Source organism: Phocoena phocoena, chromosome 19, assembly GCF_963924675.1.
Source record: "Phocoena phocoena chromosome 19, mPhoPho1.1, whole genome shotgun sequence".
NCBI classification, from domain to species: Eukaryota; Metazoa; Chordata; class Mammalia; order Artiodactyla; family Phocoenidae; genus Phocoena; species Phocoena phocoena.
Genome location: NC_089237.1, coordinates 10,484,433 through 10,508,694, shown reverse-complemented (window position 1 = coordinate 10,508,694; position 24,262 = coordinate 10,484,433).

The window sequence follows — 24,262 nt, the reverse complement described above, 5'->3', positions numbered from 1 at the left end:
CTCTGCCTGGGGCATTTCGGGTAGTGTCCACCTTACATGTTCATGATGTTTATTGTTTGTTGTCTGTCTGCCCCTGCTGGAATTATATTCACTCCAGGATGAGGGGAGCCCCATCAATCACCTGCAGGGCAGAGATCTTTGTCTTGTTCAGAGTTCCACAAGGGCCTCGAGCAGTGCCCGGCATGCAGTAGGCCCTTCATAAGTATTTGTCAAATTATTGACTAGTGTGCCAACTGAAGTTATGAAAGAGCTAAGGGCCCTCACAGTGATTGCCTCCAGAGAATGGGCTCAAAAGAGTGGAAGGGATGAAGGAGGAACCGTTGTCATCATAAGCCTTCTGCACCATGTTTAAAAATCTGTGCATATGTATTACTTTGATTTTAAAGTTTGTTTTTAAAAACAAACAAATAAATGAGCTGGCTTGGCCCTATGCATTTCGCCTTCAAGAAATAGTCTTCCCGGGCTTGTTAAAACACCATGGGGAAAACTTCCCACAAAAAAGACCCAGGACCAGATGGCTTCACAGGTTAAATATGCTAAACCTTGAAGAAATAAGTAATATCAATTGTACACAAGCTTTGTCAGAAAACCGAAGAGGAGAGCACTTGCCAGTTCATTCTATGAGGCCTGTGTTAGTCTGACACAAAAATCAGACAAAGACGTTACAAGAAAAACAAAAAAAACAAAAACGAAAAAAACAACCAATATCCCTCATAAACAAGGTACAAAAGAGCTAAACAAAATTTTAGCAAAACCAATCCAATATATTAAAAGGATAATGCATCATGACCAAGGAGGAATCCCAGGAGCAAAGACTGGTCCAACATTTGAAAATCGATCAATATAGTTCATTTTGAAAAACTAAAAAGAAAAACCATATGATTATCTCAAAATAGAGACAGAAAACAGCATTTGACAATATCCAACATCCATTCATGACAAAAAAAATTCTTAGCAAACTAGGAAAAGAAGGGAACTTCCTCAATCTGGTAAAGGGCATCTATGAACCCCAGAGCTAACATCAAAATAAATGGTGAAAGACTAAAAACTTTCCCCCTAAGATCAGAAACAAGACAACATCGTGTAGGAGGTTCTAGCCAGTGAAGTAGGGCAAAGGAAAAATAGCATTCCAATTGGAAAGGAAAAACAAAACTGTCTTTATTTGTGGACAGCATTAATCATCTATGTAGAAAATCTGACGGAATCTACAAAAAAAAAACAAACCTGCTAGAACTTATAAGTGAGTTTAGTTAGGTCGCAGGAGAAACATCTGTATATAAAAATCAACTGTATTCTATATAATAGTAACAATCAGAAATTTTAAAAGTTTAATATCATTTACAGTAGCACCAAAAATATGAAACACTTAGGGATAAATCTGACAAAAGATGCCTAAAAACCACAAGTCATTGTTGAGAGAAATTTAAAAGATCTAAGTCAATGGAGTTACTTTGTTCATAGCTTAGAAGACTCAATACCACTAACTCTCCCTTCCCCCCAAATTATATACAGATCCAATGCAATCCCAATCAAAATCGCAGCAGGCTCTTTTTGGTAGAAATTGAGAAGCTGATTCTAAAATTCACATGAAAATATAAAAGGACCCAAAATAGCTGAAACAACTTCGAAAAAAAAAAGAAAAACCACGAAGTTGAAGGGCTAGCATTACCCAATATCAAGACTTATCATAAAGCTACAGTTATCAAGGCAGCATATTACTGTGAAGATGGGCAAATAGATTGATGGAACAGAAATAGATGTTTACATCGCTGTACAACTGATTTTTTACAAAGGTGCAAAAGCACTTCAGTGAGGAGAGTAGTCTTTTCAACAAAGGAAACATTTGGACATCCATATGCAAAAAGAGCACTCCAATGCATACCACCCACCACTACAAAAAGCAACTCAAAATAGATCATTGACCTAAATGGAAAACCTAAAACGGTGAAACTTACAGAAAAAAAAAAAAAAAAGAGAGAGGGAAAATTTTGTGATCTTGAGTTAGGCCAAGATATCTTAGATACAATACCAAAATCCATAAAAGAAAAACTTCATCAATAGGAGTCATTAAAGTAAAAAAGTTTTATTAGCAGTTACCTAGGGCTGGGGGTGGGGGTGACTGCTTATGCGTATGAAGCAATGAAAATGTTCTAAAGGTTCTGTCACTGTGGTGGTGTTTGCACATATCTGTGAATATCTAAACATCTCTGAGTTGTACACTTAAGTGACATTGCATGGTATGCGAAGTATATCTCAATAAAACTGTTATAATTTTTAAAAGAAAAAATTAAAACTTCCACTCTTTGAAGACTGTTAAGAGAACGGAAAGACACAGACAAGGGAAAAATATTTGTAAATCACGTATCCAATGAAGGATGTGTATGAAGAATATAGAAAGAACCCTCAATGCTCCATAATAAGAAAACAGACACCCCCTTTCCCCGCCCCCCCAAAAAAATCCTCTCATGATTTAAACAGACGCTTCATCAAAAAAGATATATGTATGGCAAATAAGCACATGAAAAGATGGTGAGCACTGTTAGTCATTAGAGAAATGCAAATTAAACCATAATCAGATACCATCACACACCTATTAGAATGACGAAAATTAAAGTCTGATGACATCGAGTGTTTGATGACGATGTTGAGAAACTAGACTTCCCAACACTGATGGCGAAAATGCAAAATGGCATAATTGCTTTGGGAAAGTTTGACAATACCCTGTCAAATGACTGAGCCATTCCATTCCTAGGTAATGAAAGCATAAATCCATACAAAAACATGCACACAAATGTTCTTAGCAGCTTTATGTGTAATAACAAAAAACTGGAATCAACCCATCAACAGGTGAATGAGTAAAGAAATTGTGTCATTTCCGTGCACTGGAACACTGTTCGGCAATAAAAAGAAATGGGCTATTCATACACACAACAGCGTGAGCAAATCTCAAAACTAGGCTGAGTGAAAGAAGCTGGACAAAAAAAGAGTATGTACTGTATGATTCCATTTATACAAAACTCTCCAGAATGGAAAAGAATCTGTGGTGACAGAGAGCAGATCAGGGGTTGCCTGGGGAAGGTCTGGGCAGGAGGAGGCAGGGAGTGGGGAGGGAGCAGAGATTGGGGGAGGCATCACGGATGTGTCCACTATCTTGAATGCATATGTCAGAACTTATCAAATTATACCCTTTAAATAGTAATGTGAGGTTTTGTATGCCGATTTTGCATCACCAAAGCTATTCTTAAAAAGTAATATATCTTCATTTTAACAAGTGAAACGATGCAAAGATAAATGAAAACAGAATCACTGTCCCCTCTTTTCCTCCATTCTCACTTCTCTAAGGTTTCCAGTATCAGGCAGTTTGGGATTTGGCCACAGGTTTCTCACATTCATACTGCAGTCTCCGGAGGTGGTGGGGATTATTACTGCCTGATAATATTAAGACAGGAGTCATGCCTTACAGCTTCCACTTGTTGGGTCTTTCCCTCTTTACCAAGTATCTGATGGGCATCTCCTTCCATCTGAACCAACACAGATTTAACTCACTCCTTTTCAGGGCTGCTCTATAAGCCATGGTGTGAATTTACTACAGTTTGCATAAGCATTCCTCCAAAGATGCACATTTATGTTTATTTTCATAGCCTATTGTCTTTATTTCTATAGAAGAGGCTCCCACAGTGGGATCGTTGGGTCAGAAGGTATGTGAATTATTTTCTTCTTAGTAGGTATTGCCAGATTATTTCCACCAGACATGTATGAGGTGTCTATGTCACCCATGTTTTTGCCTCAGTGGATCTTAGTGTTTCTATTAAATTTTTGCAACCTAAAGACTGAACAATATATCATTTTGAATTTTCCTATCAGTGAGGTGAAATGTTATTTCATTTTGCCCACTAGACACAATGTGGTCATTGTATCCATATCCTTCAATACTGTTTTCTTTTGTTGGGGTTTATATATGTTTTAAATTCAATTGACCGTTTAAATCTTATTTTCTATGAGTTACCTGTTTATATCCTTTGTCTGTTTTTCTGTTGGGTTGTTTAGATGTTTCTTATCAAATCGTATTAGCTTTTTGCATATTGAGGAAATTAAACATATGATACACACATACATGCATGTACATTACACACATGCAAGCGCAAAACATACACGTCACACATGTGCACAACCATTGTACACACATACACATGTATCACACAGCTACATGCATGCATCATACACCAGTATATACACATAACCACACACATCATGTGTACGTGCACGCACACATATATACATAAATGTATGCACATGCGCATATATACATATGCATACACGTGCATCTTATGTACATATACGCATGCACACGCTCATACAATACGCATGTACGGATACATGCCTACACATATATGCACACACATACACACATATGCACGTGCATCTTATACACATATATACACACACGTGCATCACATGCACACCATGCGGAGAAGGGTGGGTCCCAGGGCCCATTCCTGCAGGAGGATCCAGGGCCTGGACAGGGTGAGGCGGGGAGCCACAGGAAGGCAGGGGGCAGGCAGAGGGGCCGTGGGTGGACTCAGCAGCCACCCCAGCCCTTGGAAAGGGTTTTGAGGACCACTTGGCCCACTGTGACAGCCTCCACCACCTCTTGACCCCCATATGGTGAGGCCCTGGGGCTCCTGCACCCCACACCCCAGCACCCCTGGCCACCTCGCCTGGCTTCCACCCTCCCCACCCCCTGCCAAGAGGATGGTTGCAGCGCCAGGTGAGCAAGCAAGGCTGGGCCCTTCGAGGAGCCGCGATGCAGACTTCTTCCCTGCCTGATGTCTCTTTGGGGTGTTTTGTGTGAGCAGTTTTTTTTGTTGTTGTTGTTTTTGTTTTTGTTCTTTGCGGTACGCGGGCCTCTCACTGCTGTGGCCTCTCCCGTTGCGCAGCACAGGCTCCGGATGCGCAGGCTCAGCGGCCATGGCTCACGGGCCGAGCCGCTCCGCGGCAATGTGGGATCTTCCCGGACCGGGGCACGAACCCGCGTCCCCTCCATCGGCAGGCGGACTCTCAACCACTGTGCCACCAGGGAAGCCCTGTGAGCAGTTTTTGACATGTTGAATGAGAAATTGCTTTTCTCCCTCCTGCTCATGAGATTCCACTCTTAAGACTTTAATCGCAGAGGCTCTAGGCGTGGCGAGTGCTTCTCTCAGCCTGGCAGGTGCAGGTGATATCAGTTCGCAGCGCCTGGCAGAGCTGAGCCAGGGGGCTTCTGCAAGGATGTGAGCTCCTCTCGCCGCCACGCTGCAGCTCCAGGGGCGACGTGGGGCAAGCAGGGGCCCTCAGGTGTGGGAACTGTTATGTGCCAGGATTCACGCCATCATATAACTCCTTCTGTGTTCTCAGACCTCCCAGCCCATCTAAAAAAAAATTTTAAGTGAGAAAGCTAAAGGGACCTAAGTGGGAGGGAGGTGTCCACACTTCACGGCAAATGTTAAAATGTTGACACCCATAGACAGATAAATTATGCATGTGTGTAGTAATACCCAGAGCAACCACTAGGAAAACCACACAAATAGATACATCCAAAGTCACTATAAATATATCAAGATGGACCCTAACGTTCAAGTTATCCACAGAAAGGCAAGAGAAGAGGGACTGAGGAAGCAAACAGAAAATTAATAATAAAACAGCAGGCATAAAAAAAAAAAAAGCAGGCATAAGTCCTAACATATTAATAATTTGCCTTAATGTAAATTATTTAAATAACCCAATTAAAAGGAAGAAATTGGCAGAGTCTATTTTTTTTAATGACCCAACAATATGTTGTTTACAGGAAACTCACTTCAAATTCAACAAAGACATTTCACTGAAGAGGATCCACAAATAACAAATGAACACAGAAAAAGACCTTCAACATTGTGAGCCATGAGGCAAATGCAAATTCAGACCACAATGAGATGTCACTACACACCTAAAATAAAAAATACTGACCATACCACATGCTGGCAACGATGCAGAGACATTGGGTCACTCATGCACTGTGAGTGGGAATGCAAAATGAGACAGCCTCTCTGGAAAACAGATTGGCAGTTCCTTACAAAACCAAACATGCATTTACCATATGACTCAGCAATTACACTCTTCAGCACTTACCCCAGAGAAATGGAAGCTTATGTTTGCACAAAAACCTGTCCATGAATGTACATGACAGCCTATTCCTAATAGCCAAAAATTGGACCTTCAATGGGCAAATGGTTGAACAGTATATCCATGCCATGGAATACTACTCAGTGATAAAAAGAACTGTTGACACATACCACACCTTGGACTAATCTCCAGGGAATCCCAAAAGGTTACGTGGAGTATGATCCCATTTATAAAACATTCTTGAAATGACAAAATTACAGAAACGGAGAGCAGATTAGCGGCTCCTGGGGGTGGGGGTGGGGCCACTGGAGAGTGGAGGAGGGGGGTTGGGAATGGTTACAAAAAGGGCAACACAAAAGATCCTTGAGGTCAGGGAACTGTGCAGTATCTTGGCTGTGGTGGTGGATACATGAACCTACACAGGTGATAGAATTATTAAAACTAAATATACACACAGATGAGTACAAGTGAAAGTGAGGAAACAGTAAGATGGGGGCATTATATCAATAGTGATATCTTGTTTGTGACATTGTGCTGTAGTTTTACAAGATGTTACCATTGGGGGACCCTGGGTAGACGTGCTACACGGGATCTCTCTGTGTTCTGCTTACAAGAGCATGTGAGTCTACAATTATCTCAACATAAAAAGGTCAATTAAAAAAAATAAATGAACAAAAAATAAATGAAACTCCCTCCGGACAGAACTGACCTTCAGTCCTGCCTTGTGATTCCCCTACTCCCCCACCCCCATCGCTCCCTGCCGCTCCCAGCTCGGTCCTGCTCCAGCCCCCAACGACTACAGTATGTCACTAAATTCAAGGTTATGGCTTACCCTGGATTCTCCCAAACAAAAAGCCTGTCCTGGGTTTGGCTTGATTTGCAAGTGTTTTATTTGGAAAAGTGATCCCAGGGAGCAGAAGTGACAAGGAGTAAGGGTGAAACAGGAAAGGAAGCGACCCAGAGAGAGATGCTTTATGGAGTTGCCATCGCCATGGACAACGGTGTCTCGTCCTGGGGGCCCTACAGAGCACAGCGGGGAGAAGCGTTTGTTTGTCCTAGATACCTTCTCGGTCAAGGGTGACCCTGAGGGGCATACTTGTGGGGTGCACATGTGTGGGTGCGTAAGGGGCTCCCTTGGGCTCCCCCACCTTGGGCAGATGAGAAGGGCCAGGATTGAAAGTCCAGGGAAAAGCTCATGTCCACCTCTGGCCTCTGACCCTTCAGCCTCCCATGGTGCCCCTTGGAGCCTCAGCACATGGCACATCTGGCAAGCTCCCCCAACAAGCCTGCCCCTCCTGGGCTTCTCTTCCCAGGAAAGCACTTCCACCCACTCAGATGCTCAGCACAGCCCAGGAGCCTCCCTGCACCCGCCCCTTCTTCAGAGACATCACTAGAGCTGACCTTCTGTCCACATCTGTCCTCCCACGCCTCTCCTTGTCCAACCACTGTCTCCTGGGGCCCTGACCAGCCTCCTTGCTTCTGCTCCTGGCCTTTACTCCATTCTGCCCACGCTAGCCAGAGCGGGGCTTTCTAACCTGCAGAGCACCAGGAGTGTCCTCCCACAGAGCCCCCGATGGTGTCTGTGGGCTTTAGAACAAAATGCAATTCCCTACCTCGGCCTCCGACTCCCACTACAGGTGGTCCTCCCCTCCAAACTGGCCAGGTACGCGGCCATCCTCCCCAGCTTCGGCCTCAGCCTGCAGGACATGCCAGCGCCATCCTGCATGCATCTGCTTAAGTGCCGCTTCCTCAGAGGGGTCTTCTTGACCAGCCAACCCACCCAACAGGACCCAACTGCAGTGGTTACGGGACAGGTCATGCTTAGTAATTACACATTTATCTGATTCAGACACTGGCAAAGTTAGCAAATAGGAAATGTTGGTTGAATGCCTACCTGTGCAGGGCACTGAGTTGTGAACTGTCCCACACTTTCTGGCACCTTGTGCTTTCAGCCACTGCCCAGGAAGCATCCTTTCCGCCATGCAGTCTGAGAAAGCCAGAGCCAGGGAGGGTCAGAAGCTTCTCCAATGAAGTAAGAAGATGATGGAACCCAGGTGTGTCCTGCTCCCAAGCCCCCACACGAGGGGCTAGAGCGACTGAATCCAGCCAAGAGAGAAGCGCTCAGAATCCGAGCTGGCCCAATGCCGATGGAAGGGGGACCGGGATGTCAGGCCAGAACAACAAGGCTGGGCCGGCTGGTAAGCACACGGCCTTACCTCCCAAGCTTTGAAGTTGGCCTTCTGTGCTGGAGAGCAGGGCAGAACTTGCCCTGGTGAGCCTGAGGTTGCCTCAGGCCAGGATGGGCAGTCCCCAGGGTGGGAAGCATGTGGGGGACAACACTTTGTGAGTGAGGAGGGACTGGGTGTCAGGGACAGCAGCCTCATAAGCTGGGTGTTTCCTGCAGCCACGTCCTGGCGTGAGCAGTTGTCTGGTGAGCCTTCCACCTATGGTCAAGCTCAAAGCCAATGACTTCTTTCCCCAGAGGCCACAGTTCCAGGGTCTGGGGGTAGGGGGTGGGGCCCACACTGCTGGTAAACTCCAGGGGCGGGAAGATGCGGAGCCCGGCTGAAGTCTCTGTAGAATCCATCCTGTGTCCACCAGCACATGCCCACGCGCTCGGGCCACGCACCGCAGATAAAAGTCCACACAGAGATCAAAAGTCCCCGTGCGCCTGGCCGGCACAGTGGAAGTGCACAGAGATTACCTAAAAAAAACCCAGGAGGCCAGCCGGGGCCTGGCAGATGCAATTCACTGAATCCATGCCTGTTGAAGGGCTGAGCTCCCAAAGTACGTCAGTCAAGGACGAGGGTAGACAGTGGCTCTGGCTGCAGCACCGTGGCAAGCGCTCCCCCAGGTCATGGGTCACAGCCCCATCGGGGAGGCGGTTATGGCATGTGTCCAGCATGGCCAAGCAAGAGTCGGGGTTTCTGTTACGGGTCTGTCTCTACACTCCATGTCTTCCAGACTCTGTGTCCCCCAAAGCACAGCAGCCAGGGCTTGGGGGTGCTTGGTGAAGGCTACCCTGATCCAGGACGTGTGGGGTGGGCATGTGTGTGTCCTGAGAGAAAGGAGAGGACCTCCAATCCACCCTAGGCCCCACATCACTCCAGGGTTTCCCAGGCATCTTTCTGCAAATCCAAGAAGAAAGGGTGTGTGGAGATTGCAGGCCACTAGGAAACTGTGGAGTCCTGGCCTGAGATCATCCGGGATCATCTAGACTGCCCCCCACCCGTGTCTTCACAGCAGGATGGGGAATCTGTTCCTCTGAATCACAGTTCACTGCCCTGGATGCCATCAGGACCACCTGGGCAATTCTGTACAAAAAAACCCCCCAGATTCTGAAGCAGTTGGTCTGGTCGGGGCCCTGGCCTGATATTATCTTAAAGTGCCCTCATGCTTCTGCTGTGCAACCCAGGCGGAGACCCCACTCCAGTCACCAGGGCCAGTGCAGCTCGAGCTACTGGTACCACGTTACCAATGTCTCAAAGGCCTCCACGTGCTCATCTGTAAAATGGGAACACGACACCTGCCTCATAGGGATGTGAAAAATGGGAAAACCCTGGCAGGTGTCTGGGCCTAAGCAGGGACCCCATAGTGAGTGCCCCCACTCCCCCCGCCCCGAAATTCCTTCCCCTGTGTGGTCCAAGTCCTGGGCTCCAAGGCAGCTGTGCTGTATGGGAGCTGGAACTGCCAGCCCTGAGTTCAAATCCTGTGATGCTGTTTTCCAGCTGTGTGACCCTGGGCAAAGACCACAGGAGGCCCCAAATCTGAAGAGTTCCTAAAAATATGAAACTCACACCCCATCCCAGGCTTATTCAGTAAGGACTGTCTGGGAGAATGATCCTAGCTTTTTTTTTTTTTTTTATCCTAGCATTTTTATTTTTATTTTATTTTATTTTATTTTATTTTATTTATTTTTGGCTGCATTGGGTCTTTGCTGTTGCACACGGGCCTTCTCTAGTTGTGGTGAGCTGGGGTTACTCTTCATTGTGGTCCGCATGCTTCTCATTGTGGTGGCTTCTCTTGTTGTGGAGCACGGGCTCTAGGCACGCGGGCTTCAGTAGTTGTGGCTCGCGGGCTCTAGAGTGCAGGCTCAGTAGTTGTGGCGCACGGGCTTAGTTGCTCCTTGGCATGTGGGATCTTCCCAGACCAGAGATCAAACCTGTGTCCCCTGCGTTGGCAGGTGGATTCTTAACCACTGCACCACCAGGGAAGTGCCCTAGCATTTTAATTTTAACCAGAACACTAAGTACCGGAGACAGCCAGCCAGACACCCATGCTTGGGGTCCACCACATTAAGCCAAGCCTTTGGTCTCCCCTCTGGGAAATGGGGTGATAACAATGAGCTCCCAGTACTAAATGAAACCAAAGGAGTGAAGGGGCCTCAAGGGTGAGAATGCAGAAATGGGCGGGGCCCAGAAGGTTCTGCCTCCTCACCTCCCCGGCTCAAGATCCCTCTGGGGCTCTTTCTGCCGCCTCCAGGTGACCTTCAGTTACGCTTGGTGTCAGGGGCTGCTCATGTCCCACCTTCCATTAGACGGCCTTCCCTTGAGTAACTCTCCTGGCCTCTGGCCTGCCTTCCCCTCCAGCAGGTGGTCTGGCTGGTGAGTTTGGAGGAAAGAGAGAAACACACTTGACTCAGCCTCCCCCTTCCCTCTGTGGAACTCACCAGCTACACCCGGCACACAGGAGCCTCTGCTCCCCTGGGCCAGGAAAACAGGCACAGCCTCCAGGGCTGGACCAGATGTGGGGTTTATGGGGTCCAGAGCAAGTGAAAGTTTGGGGTTCTTGTTCAAAAATTATTAAAATTGCCAAGACAGGGACTTCCCTGGTGGTCCAGTGGGTAAGACTCTGCTCTCCCAATTCAGGGGGCCAGGGTTTGATCCCTGGTCAGGGAACTAGATCCTGCATGCCGCAACTAAGAAGTCCGCATACCGCAACAAAGGTCCCGCATACTGCAACTAAGACCCAGCACAGCCAAAATAAATAATAAATAAATAAAATAAATATTTTTTTTAAATGCCAAGACAGCGATGGCAGAGCACTAAAACAGGGGTGGCAGGAGGGTGTCCGTCCCACTGGGCAGGTCCCCTGCGGTGAAGCAGCCCTGACCCAGGGGAGTGGCAGGGGTCCAGCTCAGCTAATGACACAGTGGGAAGAGAGCAGCAAGCAGACCAAGCCACCTTCTCCCACCCAGCCTCCCTCTGCCCTTCAGAGCCTGCCTCTCACTCTCTGTTTGTGAAATTTAAGTGGAACTAAGAGGAGCTGTTCATTGACCCACTCGAGACCCTGACAGTCTGCGAGAAGATCTGGTGAGGAAAAAAACACACTTGGGTCCTGTCTTCTAGATACATGTGGTCCAGGAGGCAAGGCCTTCACTTGATCCCACTCAAATCCCTCTTGCTGCACTGTCAACCCTCTCCTCTGGCCCAAGTGGTAGGCGGGGCTTTCTCATAGAGCCAGTAATAACACTTAATCCAGACCTTGGAGCTGAGCCTTCAGCGCCTTCCCAGAACAGCACAGCCGCACCTTCTACCCACTGCACATGCCCAGAGTATGGGCGCTGTCACCTTGATTCCTCCCCACCGTCTCATCAACGAACCCTGCAGAAGGACCCACTCCCTGAATTTCTCTCCACCCCCTGCCCCAGGTTCCAGCCACCAGCCTCCCAGGCTGAGCTGTTGCAATGTTAGCCTAACCACCTCCCTTGCTTATCTCGCTAGAACATTTTCCGATAGAGCTCCAAGCACTGTGGCACACCCTGCAGGGGACAGACCTCAGTTTCAGAGCCCTGGATTAACCCACCCCCACCCCCAGCTGCTGCAGCTCCTCTGAGACATGTGGCCCTAGACCAAAGGGACCAGTCCCCCATGCCCCCCAGCCCAGGCTGACCCTCAGTCAGAGCTGGGCTATATGCCTACTTGGTTTCCAACCTGTTGATGGTTCTTCCCTGCCCCGTTCCTCCAGGCTGAGGCTGGCAGAGGGCCAAGGATGTGTGTGTGCCTGAGGGGCAGGCATGGGGCAGGGAGGGGTTGGCAGAGTTAGACCACTTCCATCTGCCTCTTTAGTAGTTGCTGGGAGAAGAGGAGGAGAGCCTGCCAGGCCAGGGTCCCATTGGGAGGTACCCACCCAGCCAGCCCTCCTCCCCAGAGATGCCCAATCCTCAAAATCAGGTGGGCATCTCCCTAAAGGAGGGAGGGAGGAAGGAGAATGGGCTGGTGGGTGGAGGTATAGAGGTAAGCCCCTCCCCACCCCCAGAGCAGGCCTACCAGGCAGGGTCTCACAGACAATCGCTTAATAAAAAGGCTATTCTGCCCCACACTGTACCCGCCTCTCTGCAGGTGACCCACAGGTACACCCATGTTTAAGAACCTTGGTGAGGACCAGAGAGGAAGAGGTGAGCACCAGGAGTCTGCCTGGTGGGGGCAGCAGGGTGAGGGGGTGCAGGGGGCCGGGGAAGAGCTGGGAGACAGAAAGACCAATTCCAGAGCCTTCCAAAGGCTTGCCCATCCCCCAAACCAGCACTTAATCCTCCATCTCTGCTACTTCACCTCTCCCACCAGGGGCCGGGCACTTCAACTCCATTTAAATAAGCCCTTGAGGGCTCAGAAGAAATTGTTGCCAGCAGTTCAAAAGCCTTGAGCCCTGAGGGCAGTCAGTGGCTTTGTGTCCAGGCTGTCACCAGAGGCCCAAGCCTGCTATCCGGGGGAGGAGGCTGCCCCAGAGGGCTGGCATCAGTACCCCGAAGCCTGGTCTCGGCCTCTCAGGCACCACTTGCTGTGCACCTGGTTGGCTTCCTTTCATTTTCTTTGGCCCAATCAAGGGGGACCCAAGTTGGGCATACCTGGACCCAAATGCCCTTCCTGGTTGAGAAACCCTGGCCAATTACTTAGCCTAATTACTTCCCTGGGCAATTACTTCCTCTTCTGCAAAACGGGCTTCAGAGCTCTTGTGAGGGTTAAATGAATGGTACCCGGGCCTGGTACCTGGAAGACAGTAAGGTACAAGGCCGAAGCAAAGAATCACCTGGAATCAGGAACAGTGTGAGCAGACTCAGTCTCCCAGGTGTGAACCAACTCTCCCTCCAGGATGCTTGAGCCCCCAGGGCCTGAAGCCACCCAGCACCTAGAATTTAAGGCTACCAGACAAGTTACAGAACACAGTTAAATCTAAATATCAGATACACAGCAAATCATTTTTTAGTTTAAGTATGTCCTGAAATTGCATGGGATGGTCACTGCTTATCCTAAATTCAAATTTAATTGGGTGTTCTCTATTTTCATTTGCAAATTCTGTCTATTTTATTTTTCAGGCCACGCCATGAGGCATGCAGGATCTTAGTTCCCTGACCAGGGGTCGAACACGTGCCCCCTGCATTGGGAGCACGGAGTCTTAACCACTGGACCTCCAGGGAGGTCCCAAAGTCTGTGCGTTTTAACTGAAGGCTATCCAGTAACAAGGGGTTTGGTTTTGGTTTTTTAAATTCCCTGATGAGAGGAGGCAAGATAAAGTTAAGTGAAAAGCTGGACACAGATCTATAAATACACTGTCATCATTACTTGTTTTTAAATTTTAATATATATTTGCATAGAGAGAGAGGAACCCAGGTAGAGACACTGACCGAGCCTGAGATGGAGACAGAGGAGATGGACAGACACAGAAGAAAGGCTGGGAGGAAAGTCCCAATAGGTTAAGGGTGACTATCTCTGGACTGCAGGTTTCTCGCTTTCACTTTTTAAAATTTTCCAACATTTTTCAGTAAACAAGTGTTGCTTGATAAAAAAATAAGTTTTAAGTCCATCACTTATGTGGAGAGTCTGTTAAAATCGCTATTGCATTGTTAACCACTGAGTGAATAAAAGAAAGAAAAAATTCGCACGCCATCCTCTTACCCTGCTATATCCTAAACATCCTCATAAAAAATGCACAGCGCTTCCCCGGCCACAGGCACCGACGCACTTTATCCTGCTCTTGATGGGTCTGTGTCATGGGCACCAACAGCACATCAGGACTGGGCCCAGGCGCTGATGACCTCGCAGCCCACTGGGGGCCGGGGTAAAGGACTCACAGCTCCAGCCCCTCCTCCCCCCTCCTGCCTGTGCTTTTTGAGCCTTGCACTTTCTTTTGTTTTTATAGTTTTCAGTTTCCTCGATCACTGTCAACTGTCATTACTCAGTGCCGTCTGCATGCCTGCCCCCAACAGCCATTCTCACTTCTGTGTTTTCCTTCCAAACCTCTGTGAACGCCGTGGTTGAGACTGTGTGTGAAGTTCAGGCAGGCAGGCTCAGAGTGAGACCACAGTTGCTCTCTTAAGAGAAAAGTGGGGGGCCGTGAGGGCACAAATTCATGAGTCCTTCTGGGCTTCCACAGACACTCAGGACAGTGGTAATGCTCCTTACCTCCGAGTTCTCTGTGCTGTTGGATTATTGCACTTTTCCAGAAGTGTTTGCCCGATAAGTGGACATACTGAAAAGATTTCTAGGTCCCATCTCAGAGTCTACATTTTTTTAGATGCATCACCAAATCCCACTACGATGAAAGAACATGGACATACCCCATGGAGTTGGGAGTCCCAGACTTGAATGAAGGTCACAGGACATGGGATTTGAGGTGACCAAGGTGAGAAGATGTGTCAGTCAGGGTTCAGATGGAGAGAACAGAAGCCACTCTGGCTACGTTTGGCAGAAAACGAAACTAGGTGCTTACAAAAATCCTTGGAAGGACTGGAGAAACAGGCTATACCTTGGCTTCCTAAATGGGGCCCTGGACACCACCAAACTGGCCCACCAAGAGAGCCACCGCCCTCTCCATCAAGAAGGTGGGAGACCAAGAGGACAGCTGTGGAAACACAGGCTTAAGAACATCTGGAGTAATTGGAACACCTGCTGAACCCACACTAGCCAAAAACTAAGCAGCCCTCACCCTGCCTCTCAACACTCCCAGGGCTGGTGACCAGCCCCCGGAATGCTGCCCAGCACATTCACCACCAAACATGCCAAGAAATAAAGCAGAAGTGTGGCCTTTCCATCGCTTCCCACTTCCAAATCCCCAAGAATGCATCTGACTGGCCAAACTGAGTGGCGAAGAAGCCTTGGGAAGGCAACTTTTTGCCCTCCTCTCTGAGACAGTGGAAGGTGGCAGAATGGCTGCTGAGTACCAGCTGTACATCCTGCACAGAAGGTTTGGAGAAGGAGGCTTGGGCGACAACTGGACTGAGAGACAGAATTGACCATCTACCAGCCTAGGATATGCCCTTCAGGAGGTGAGGGTGGTGGCCCTGGGCTGCTGCTCAGAGCACCTGTGCCTGCTGCTGCCTCTATAATCCATTTGCTGTGTGATCTTGCCTGGTTTCCATCCATCAGCAAACCAGGATCCAGAGGGCAGGGTGAGTCAGCTCAGAGTAAAGCCAGGCCGCAGGGAGATACCACCCCATAGGTTAAATTTTGGGGAATTTGCTGGCTGGTAAACTTCATGATGGTAGCTTGAAATTGGCCACGTGGGAATATTTACATCACAGGAATTGGCAAATGATATAAATTGGGGGTTTTGTCCTCATCGCCCAGAACTGATTATTAAACATTTATCGGCGTGTCATTAACTTAGGTGATGAGGATGGGCGAAATTTCTAGGAGGCTGTGAGCTTGGTGGGTCTGCACCCTGACTGCATGTGAGGATCACCTGAGGAGCCTTTATCAAATCCCAAAGCCCAGACCCCACTGGAGATGAATTGAAGCAGAGGAAAAGGGTGTCAGCTAGAGAAGGTCGTGGGGTGACTGGAGGAGACTCTCAGAGCGGGTTAGCTTGCGAACAGAAACCCTTCTACTGGGAGGAGTGGTGATGCAGACAAGAGAGCAGGCAAAGGGCAAAGTCCTCAGAGGAGCGAGAAGGAATGAGATCCCGAGGCCTTGTGGCTGCAGAGCCAGGCAGGCTAGAGGGTGTGCAGAGAGGGTGCGGAGTTCCCGCCCAGGACACCCATTTCTCAAGGAGAGGACATTTTCAGCTAGGAAGCGCTTGGGGGCAGGCGTGTTGTTTTCAGGGTGATGCTGACTGACCCCTCTTCCAAGTTCACTTGTACACAAGGACCTGGGAGGCTCCATATCCCTCGCAGAATATGTAATAATCAGCACAAGCAGGAAGGTCCACCTTCCAGCTCAACCCAAGTGATGGGTCCTTGGGGGACGTCTTAAATTGCTTTATCGTTTTTGGAAAAAACAGTGCATGGCGGTTGTAAACTAAATTCAAAAGTGCAAGAGAGGAAAATAAAAATCACTAGACACCACTGCCCAGAAGTGATGACAAGGAGCGACCATCCCTCCAGGCACCTCCTCGTGTAAACACACACATGTATACAGTGTTACCTGCACTCCCCTCGGAGGTCAGTCTGATCCCTCTGTCAGCAGCCTGGGTCCCAAACAGGCAAGGAGAGGAGACGGGGAACAGGGTCCCTTCCAGCCCGACCCAGTGACACCCAGGCTCCTGGCCCCTTGGACTCTAGCCAAGCCAGGCCATGTTCCAGGACCTGTCTCGTCCACTCGGTCTGGAGGTTGCATGGGCAGTGTAGTGTGTATAGATTCCAGCGCAGCCCAGCTCCCCTGCTGAGCAGCCATTCTCCCCTTAATCTCCTGGTGGCCCTGACTACAACCCCATCTCCCCCCAGACACCCCACAGATGAATGACCTTGTCTCCAGCTTTTCTGAGAAGACCACTGCCAGGGAGAGCGCCTCCCCTCCACACCCTCCCCTCCCGGCGCTCTAGAACGTCTGGCCTCATCCTCTCCCCTCCCCACCAGCCTCTGGATTGGCCACCCTCCTCCTCTCCCAGGTGGACCCCACCCGTACTCTCAGCACCCCCTTCCCCTGATCATCAAGGCTTCTTCCACTCTTACCCCCACCCTCTCTCCCATCATGAAACACACATACCTTTGTTTGGCCCCTGCTGGCCCCTCATGCCGCAGCCCTTCCTTCACCTTCTCTCTCTCTCTCTCTTTTTTCTTTATTTTATTTTATTATTTATTTATTTATTTTTGGCTGTGTTGGGTCTCCATTGCTGTGTGCGGCCTTTCTCTAGTTGCGGCGAGAGGGGGCTACTCTTCGTGGCGGTGCGCAGGCTTCTCATTGCGGTGGCTTCTCTTGTTGCGGAGCATGGGCTCTAGGCGCATGGGCTTCTGTAGTTGTGGCTCGCGGGCTCTAGAGCGCAGGCTCAGTAGTCATGGCGCACGGGCTTAGTTGCTCCGCGGCATGTGGGATCTTCCTGGACTAGGGCTCGAACCTGTGTCCCCTGCATTGGCAGGAGGATTCTTAACCACTGTGCCACCAGGGAAGCCCACTTCACCTTCTCTTAACTGACAGCCTGCCCTGACATGGTCAGTGGCCGAGCTTGCAGCCTGTATGCACGTGTGTGTGTGTGCGCACACGTGTGTGCGTCGGACCCGTCCTGCCTGAGTCCATCTCTACACCAACTGCCCATCCTCCAACAGCCCCCCCACCGTGCCAGAGAGCAGCCATCAGCTTCTCTTCTTTCCTTGCTTTTTGCAGTGACCCAGTCTAGAGCTTCAACCTGTTCGGTAATTCTGACAATAGCACAGAGCAGCAATACAGCGCCCTAAGGGCTTACCACCCTCCCATTTCTCACTCTCCCAGATCCCTGGGAGGTGGGTCCCATCCCATCCCATCCATTTCACAGACAAGGAGCCTGGAGTCAGGGATCCCACCCGTGGTCGGGGCAGAGCCAAGACTCTGGCCCAGAAGGTTCCTAACCATCCGGCCACACAGCCCTCCTCGCTGGCTACTACTGGCTACCCGGTCACTTCAGCTCCACCTGCACAAGACCACGTGCCTTCTTGGTGACCTCCCTGCTCTGCCGGTGTTGCCCCATTCTGCCAGTATTGTTCCCAAGGTCTGTTACCTCTACCCACACCGTCGCCTGGTTCAGGCAGGGACGACTTTAGTCCACGCTGTTGCAATAACCTGCTCTTGTCTGCCTGTTCTTGTCCACCCCACCCTCTGCTCCAATTAATCTCCCGAAAACACTGTCAAGGCATTGATTGCATCACTTGTCAAGTGTGGGGTTGCGGCTTGGCTGTGGTCAGCGTCTGGTGAGCTGAAAGAAATCCTTTGGATTTCTGAAGCCATTATCCCTGAAAATGCATGTTAGCTCAGGGCTTCTGCAGACAGAGCTGGATGTGAGGGACAGCCTGCTGAGGATTGGAGCCTCAGCAGACCGAGAGTAGGGTCGGCCGGAGGGATTCTCCTATTGTTCTGGGGTCCAGCCCAGCGAAAAGGCCTGGGTGAGTGTCCTGGGACTGCTGTAACAAAGGACCACTCACTGGAGGCTTGACCAACAGAAATTGCTTCTCTCACGGTTCTGGGGGCCAGAAGTGCAAAATCACGGTGTCAGCAGGGCCGGGCTCCCTCTGAAGGTCTAGAGGAGGACCCTTCCTGCCTCTTTCAGCTTCTGGTGGCTACCAGCAAACCTTGGTGTCCTTGACTTCTAAATGCATCACTCCAATGTCTATCTCTGTCTTCGTGTGGCTTTCTCCCCAGTATATCTGTGTCTCTGTGTCCAAATTTCCCTCTTCGTATAAGGAAACCAGTCATAGTGGGTTAGGACCCACCCTAACAACCTCATTTTAAGTTGATTGCATTTGCAAAGACCCTCTTTCCAAACAAGTTCCCATTCTGAAGTTCCGGATAGAAATGAAATTGGTGGAGGGGTGGGAGGACACTATTAAATGCAGTACTTTGACTGCCCCGGCAACAAAGTAGGAAGACCTGAATGAGGCACACAGGCACAGCCAGAGAGTACCTGAAAAGGGAGAGGGTGGAAAGAATCAGAGGAGACTGGAGCTCGTGAGTAGAAGGCAGAGAGGAGGACAGAGGATAGAGAAACCATGGAGAGAGGCCTAAGGGACGAGGACGGACAGAGGCTGCTGGGGACAGACATCCTGGGGAGCAAAGTCTGTAACTGGAGGCCGGAGGTCAGTGCCACCAGGACCACCTACTGATGGCACCAGCCCTGAGAAGGGGAAATGTCTCCATCTCAAACAGATTTGGCATTTTTATCCCAGGCATCCGGATGCAGCGAATGGAGGCACTGCCCAGAGCCCCAGCGATTCACAGCTCGCTGAGCAGCTGACGGCCACCATCCCCTCAGGAGACACATGCGCAGAACCATCCTCAAGGACGCAGCCCCATAATTACCTTCAGCTGCCAGCAAACAGCATCCACTTAAATGATAAGCAGATGCTCACGGCCCCTCTTGGGTCCGCTCCAGGCAGCATCCCACAGACACCTCGGAGGTGTGCCCTGTGCCACAGACATCAGCAGCTTCCTGCCTGTAACAGAAGCCCAGACCAGCACCCAGGAAGAAGAAACCCTTCCCCAAAGAAACCCAAGCTCCAACTGTCCCCTGCCACCCTGCCAGCCAGCCTCCTAGGCCATTGGAAAACTGCTGTGTCCTGGGAGGAAGGCTTTGGAGTGAGCCAGGTGTGCAGGGGACACATTATTGACGTGAACGTCCAGCCCCACAGGTGTCTGCAAAGGCCACCATCCACCCTGACTCTGATCTCATTTTCTAAATCAACCTGGGTGGGCCTCCAGGGGGAGGCGGGCTGGAGGCAACACTCTTTTATTTTATATTGGAGTATAGCCGATTAACAGTGTTTCATGTGCACAGACTCAGCCATATGTATACATGTATCCATTCTTCCCCAAACTCCCCTCCCCTCCAGGTTTCCACATAACTTTGAGCAGAGTTTCCTGTGCTATACAGTAGGTCCTTGTTGGTTATCCATTTTATTTTTTTTTATTTTTATTAAGGATCTATTTATTTATTATTATTTTTTCAATAAATTTATTTATTTTTGGCTGCGTTGTGTCTTCGTCGCTGTGCACAGCTTTCTCTAGTTGCGGTGAGTGGGGGCTACTCTCCGTTGCGTTGCACGGGCTTCTCATTGCGGTGGCTTCTCTTGTTGAAGAGCACGGGCTCTAGAGCGCAGGCTCAGCAGTTGTGGCGCACGGGCTTAGTTGCTCCGCGGCATGTAGGATCTTCCCAGACCAGGGCTCAAACCTGTGTCCCCTGCATTGGCAGGTGAATTCTTAACCACTGCACCACCAGGGAAGCTCCAGTTATCCATTTTAAATATAGCAGGGGTACATGTCAATCCCAAACTCCCTAACTATCCCTTCCCCCAACTCTCCCCCCGCCCGGGTAACCGTAAGTTCATTCTCTAAGTCTGTGAGTCTGTTTCTGTTTTGTAAATAAGTTCATTTGTATCATTTCTTTTTCGATTCCGCATAGCACTCTTGGTCGGCACTTGCTTTGGCCCAGAGGAAGCCCCCTCACCAAGCCTGATGCCAGGCCTGACCACACCGAAACAAATGACCACACGACCCTTGACACTGGGTCCAGCCACTGGTGTTGCCTCAGGCCCACAGGGCCTAGAGGAACATAAACCAGGGACAAATCATAAGGCTCAAACAGGTTTGCTCAGCTGGGATTTGGGAGTTACCACATCCAGCCCCAAGCTCACTGTCCAGTATGGGGCCACAAGCCACATGTGGCCTTCGAGCGAGTGCCAGTGGAGAGGCATTCAAACTACAGAAACCACGCCCACGGGCTTCCCTGGTGGCGCAATGGTTGAGAGTCCGCCTGCCGATGCAGGGGACACAGGTTCGTGCCCCGGTCCGGGAAGATCCCACATGCTGCGGAGCGGCTGGGCCTGTGAGCCATGGCCGCTGAGCCTGCGCGTCTGGAGCCTGTGCTCCACAACGGGAGAGGCCACAACAGTGAGAGGCCCTCATACCGCAAAAAAAAAAAAAAAAAAACCACGCCCAATTTCCCAGACTGAGAACAACAACAGATGTAAGGTCAAATATCTCATTAGTAACTTTTGTGCTGACCACATGTTGAAATAATATTTTGGATATACTGGGCTAATAAAATACCTTATTAAAATAAATTTTACCTGTCAATTTTTTCACGTGACTACCAGAGAACTTAAAATTACAGACGTGGCTCCTATGACAGTTCTGTTGAACAACGCTGCCCTAGACCCTCACGATAAATAGAAAAGTCCAGTGGCCCTCCTGACTCTTACAGAAAAGCCAGCCTTCAGTTCCCAGCCTGGCCACCTGCTGAGTGATGCTGAGTGTGGGCTCCTCCAGTCCTACCCTGCCCGCTGGGGGGACCAGAAATGAGGAGTTTCGTAAAGTTCTCAACACCCAGTACCACGACGCCCTATAAAGGCATTTGGGCCTGAAATTCCGTCCTAGAGGTCAACGTCACTGCTTACTTCACGTGGTGTGCATTCCTTCAAAATGAATCGCCGTATGCGTGCCTGAGTGCCTGCTAGGGACACAGGAGATGCTGAGGAAATGCAGGCATGTCCCACCAGCCCCAAATTTATAGTCGAGCAGGGAGATAAGGCCTGGGTGTGCACAGACATGAAAGCGTTATGTCACCGTCCCACACCATGTGCTGAAGTGTCAACACACAGCTACAGATGTGAGGGCCAACAGAGAGAGCACAGGGTCTGCGTAGCCCCATCTTGGGGAGGGGGCGGTTTGCAGAGCAGGCGTCCCATTGGCAGTATTGTGTCTGACTGCCTAGTACACGGTAGGCACCCATCAGGAGCACAGATTTGGATGAGTGTTTGCAATCCCAACTCTGGCACATAGAAGCTGTGTGAAGCCATTTAGTCAGCATCTGAGCCTCAGTTTTCTTATCTGTGAAATGGGGATATGATTAAACATCAGGGCTCTCAGGAGGGGCCAGCATGTGAGTGAAGGGTCTCACGCCAGGCCTGGCATTAAGGGAGTACGGGAGTGCTTGGTAAATGTTTGTCCCCTCTCTGCTTGCCCCAAAAGGGAAGGAGCAAGGCCTCAGCAGGCCAGGACCTGAAAGGAAGTGAGGGAAGACTGCCCATCTGCGATGGGATCCCCCAAGGAGAGCAGGGAGACAGAGGGGGCTGAAGAGGAAGGGCTGGACAGCAGGTGGGTGCTAGGAGAAGGCCTCTGGTGCGCCAATGAGAGGAATGGGGCGATTCAGGCAAGAATGAGTAATGAAATGGGAATTTGAGGTATGTTTGGGAGGGAAGAAAAGAAGCAGAGAGGTCAGAGCTACAGCACTTCCCATAATCCAGACATTTGGAGATGAGGGTGGGACCCAGGGCAGGAGCCAGTGGGAAGGGAAGGACTGAGAACAACCCCAAGAGTTATACCTTTCCAGATCTTTCTCTGGGCACGTGTGTTTAGGGGGGAACTATGGGGTTGTAATAACATTATGCTGTCTACTTAGTGACACTCATCATATCTTGCCCATTCGGGGGCATTTTGGCAGAAGCAAAGGACAGCTCTCAGGTTCAGAGCCCCTCCTCTGCAAGTCCCCTCACATTTTCAGGGACAGACAAGGGCCCCCTCACGTAAAATGGATAATAAAGGAGCTGACAGTCTGGGCATGACAACTGAGTGAGAAGATGTTCCCCAGCACCTGGCCCATAGCAGGTACTCAGAGAGACTAGTGGCCCTTGTCTCTCTACCAAAAAGAAAAGGACAAGGGACACTCATGCCAGGATCCAGCCTGGGCAGCAGGGTGATGGAGAAATGAGACTTTGTGGCAGACACCCCAGGCTCAAATCCTGTCTCCACCCCAAACTGGGGGGCTTTTAAGCAGTTTATTCTCTCACAGCTCTAGACTCCAGAGTCAAAAATCAAGGTGTGGGCAGGGCTGTGCTCTGCCTGAAGGTCTGGGGGGGGGAGCACTCCTCACTTTCTCCAGCTTCCGGCAGTCACAGGCATACCTTGGCTTGTGGCTCTGTCGTCACGTGGCTTCTTCCCCAGATGTAAGGAGAACGTCTTTGTGTATCTTCTCCTTTTCAGTCTCTTCTAAGAGACTTCTTGTATTTCACTCTAATCCAGAATGATCTCACCTCAGGATCCTTGCCTTAATTACAACTCCAAAGACTCCTATTCCAAAGAAAACCATATTCTGAGGTGTCAGGTCGACATATCTGGGAGGGGGAGCTGCTATTGACCCATTCCTTGCCCCCCACCACAAGTTCACATCCATCCCATGTGCAAAGCACACTCACCTCTCTTGAATATCATTCCACTCTCTTTGCCTCAGTTTCCCCACAGAGCTGAGGGTAATAGTGACCACGTCACGTGGATAAGGTAAGAGTGTGTTCACCAGGCACCCAGCCCAACACTTGGTGGGCCCAAGTCACCAGAGCTACCTTCGGCCAGTCCTCAGGTCCCGCTACCCCTCCCGGGTCCACCTTCTAAAATGATAAACTCTGTGTTAACGGAGACTTGTGTCCGTTTAATTCACTGCAATCCTCACCACAACCCCAGGACCTCCTGAAGGCTGGTCACCAGGTGTGAAGACCCAGGGTCATGACCAGGAAATGGAAAAGGCCCTTGGAGCACAGCTTCCTGATGAAAGTGTGGAGCTCGCTGGGGCGGGGCCACCGTGGACAGAGCCCCAGCCCCGCTGCCGCTGAATAACCAGTTAGAACCATCCTCGTCTGTGAGTGGGGGATAGGACGCCACCTCTCAAAATGAGCTGCCTGACACAGTCCTGACATGCTGCCATCGCAGGCACATAACCCGGTGTGTCCCCAGTCCCACACACAAGCCAGCAAATGGCTCCCCTGGAGCTGGGTGACCCCCTGGTCCCCCTCTCGTGGCCTCCCAGCCCCTTCCTTTGCTCTTCCAGCCGGTGGGGGGGGGGGCGGGCATTAGCCCAGCCCTGCCCAGCTGAGCCACGCACGCTACCCCCCAAGTGTCCAAGGCTGGCACTGGGCTTGGTGTTCAAAGATCCTCTTCACACGCAGTGATCCGAAGACCCAAAATAGATGACACAGAGGCCGGGATCTTGACTCCGATTCTCAGAGAGCGCACCCTCCACACCCTCCACACTCGGCTGTGCCTCTGCCCCCTGGGCCAAGACAGCTTGTTTCCCTGCACAGAGGACTTCCTAGGGCCACACAGATCCAGTTAAGGGGTCAACCTGCACTGAGAAAAAAAGTCTCCTGCCTGTACCCAGGGTTGCCCATCGAGACCAGCGGGGACTGAGGGCCCACAAGCCCTGAGGACCCGGGGATTCCAGGGGCTCCGTGGGCCCT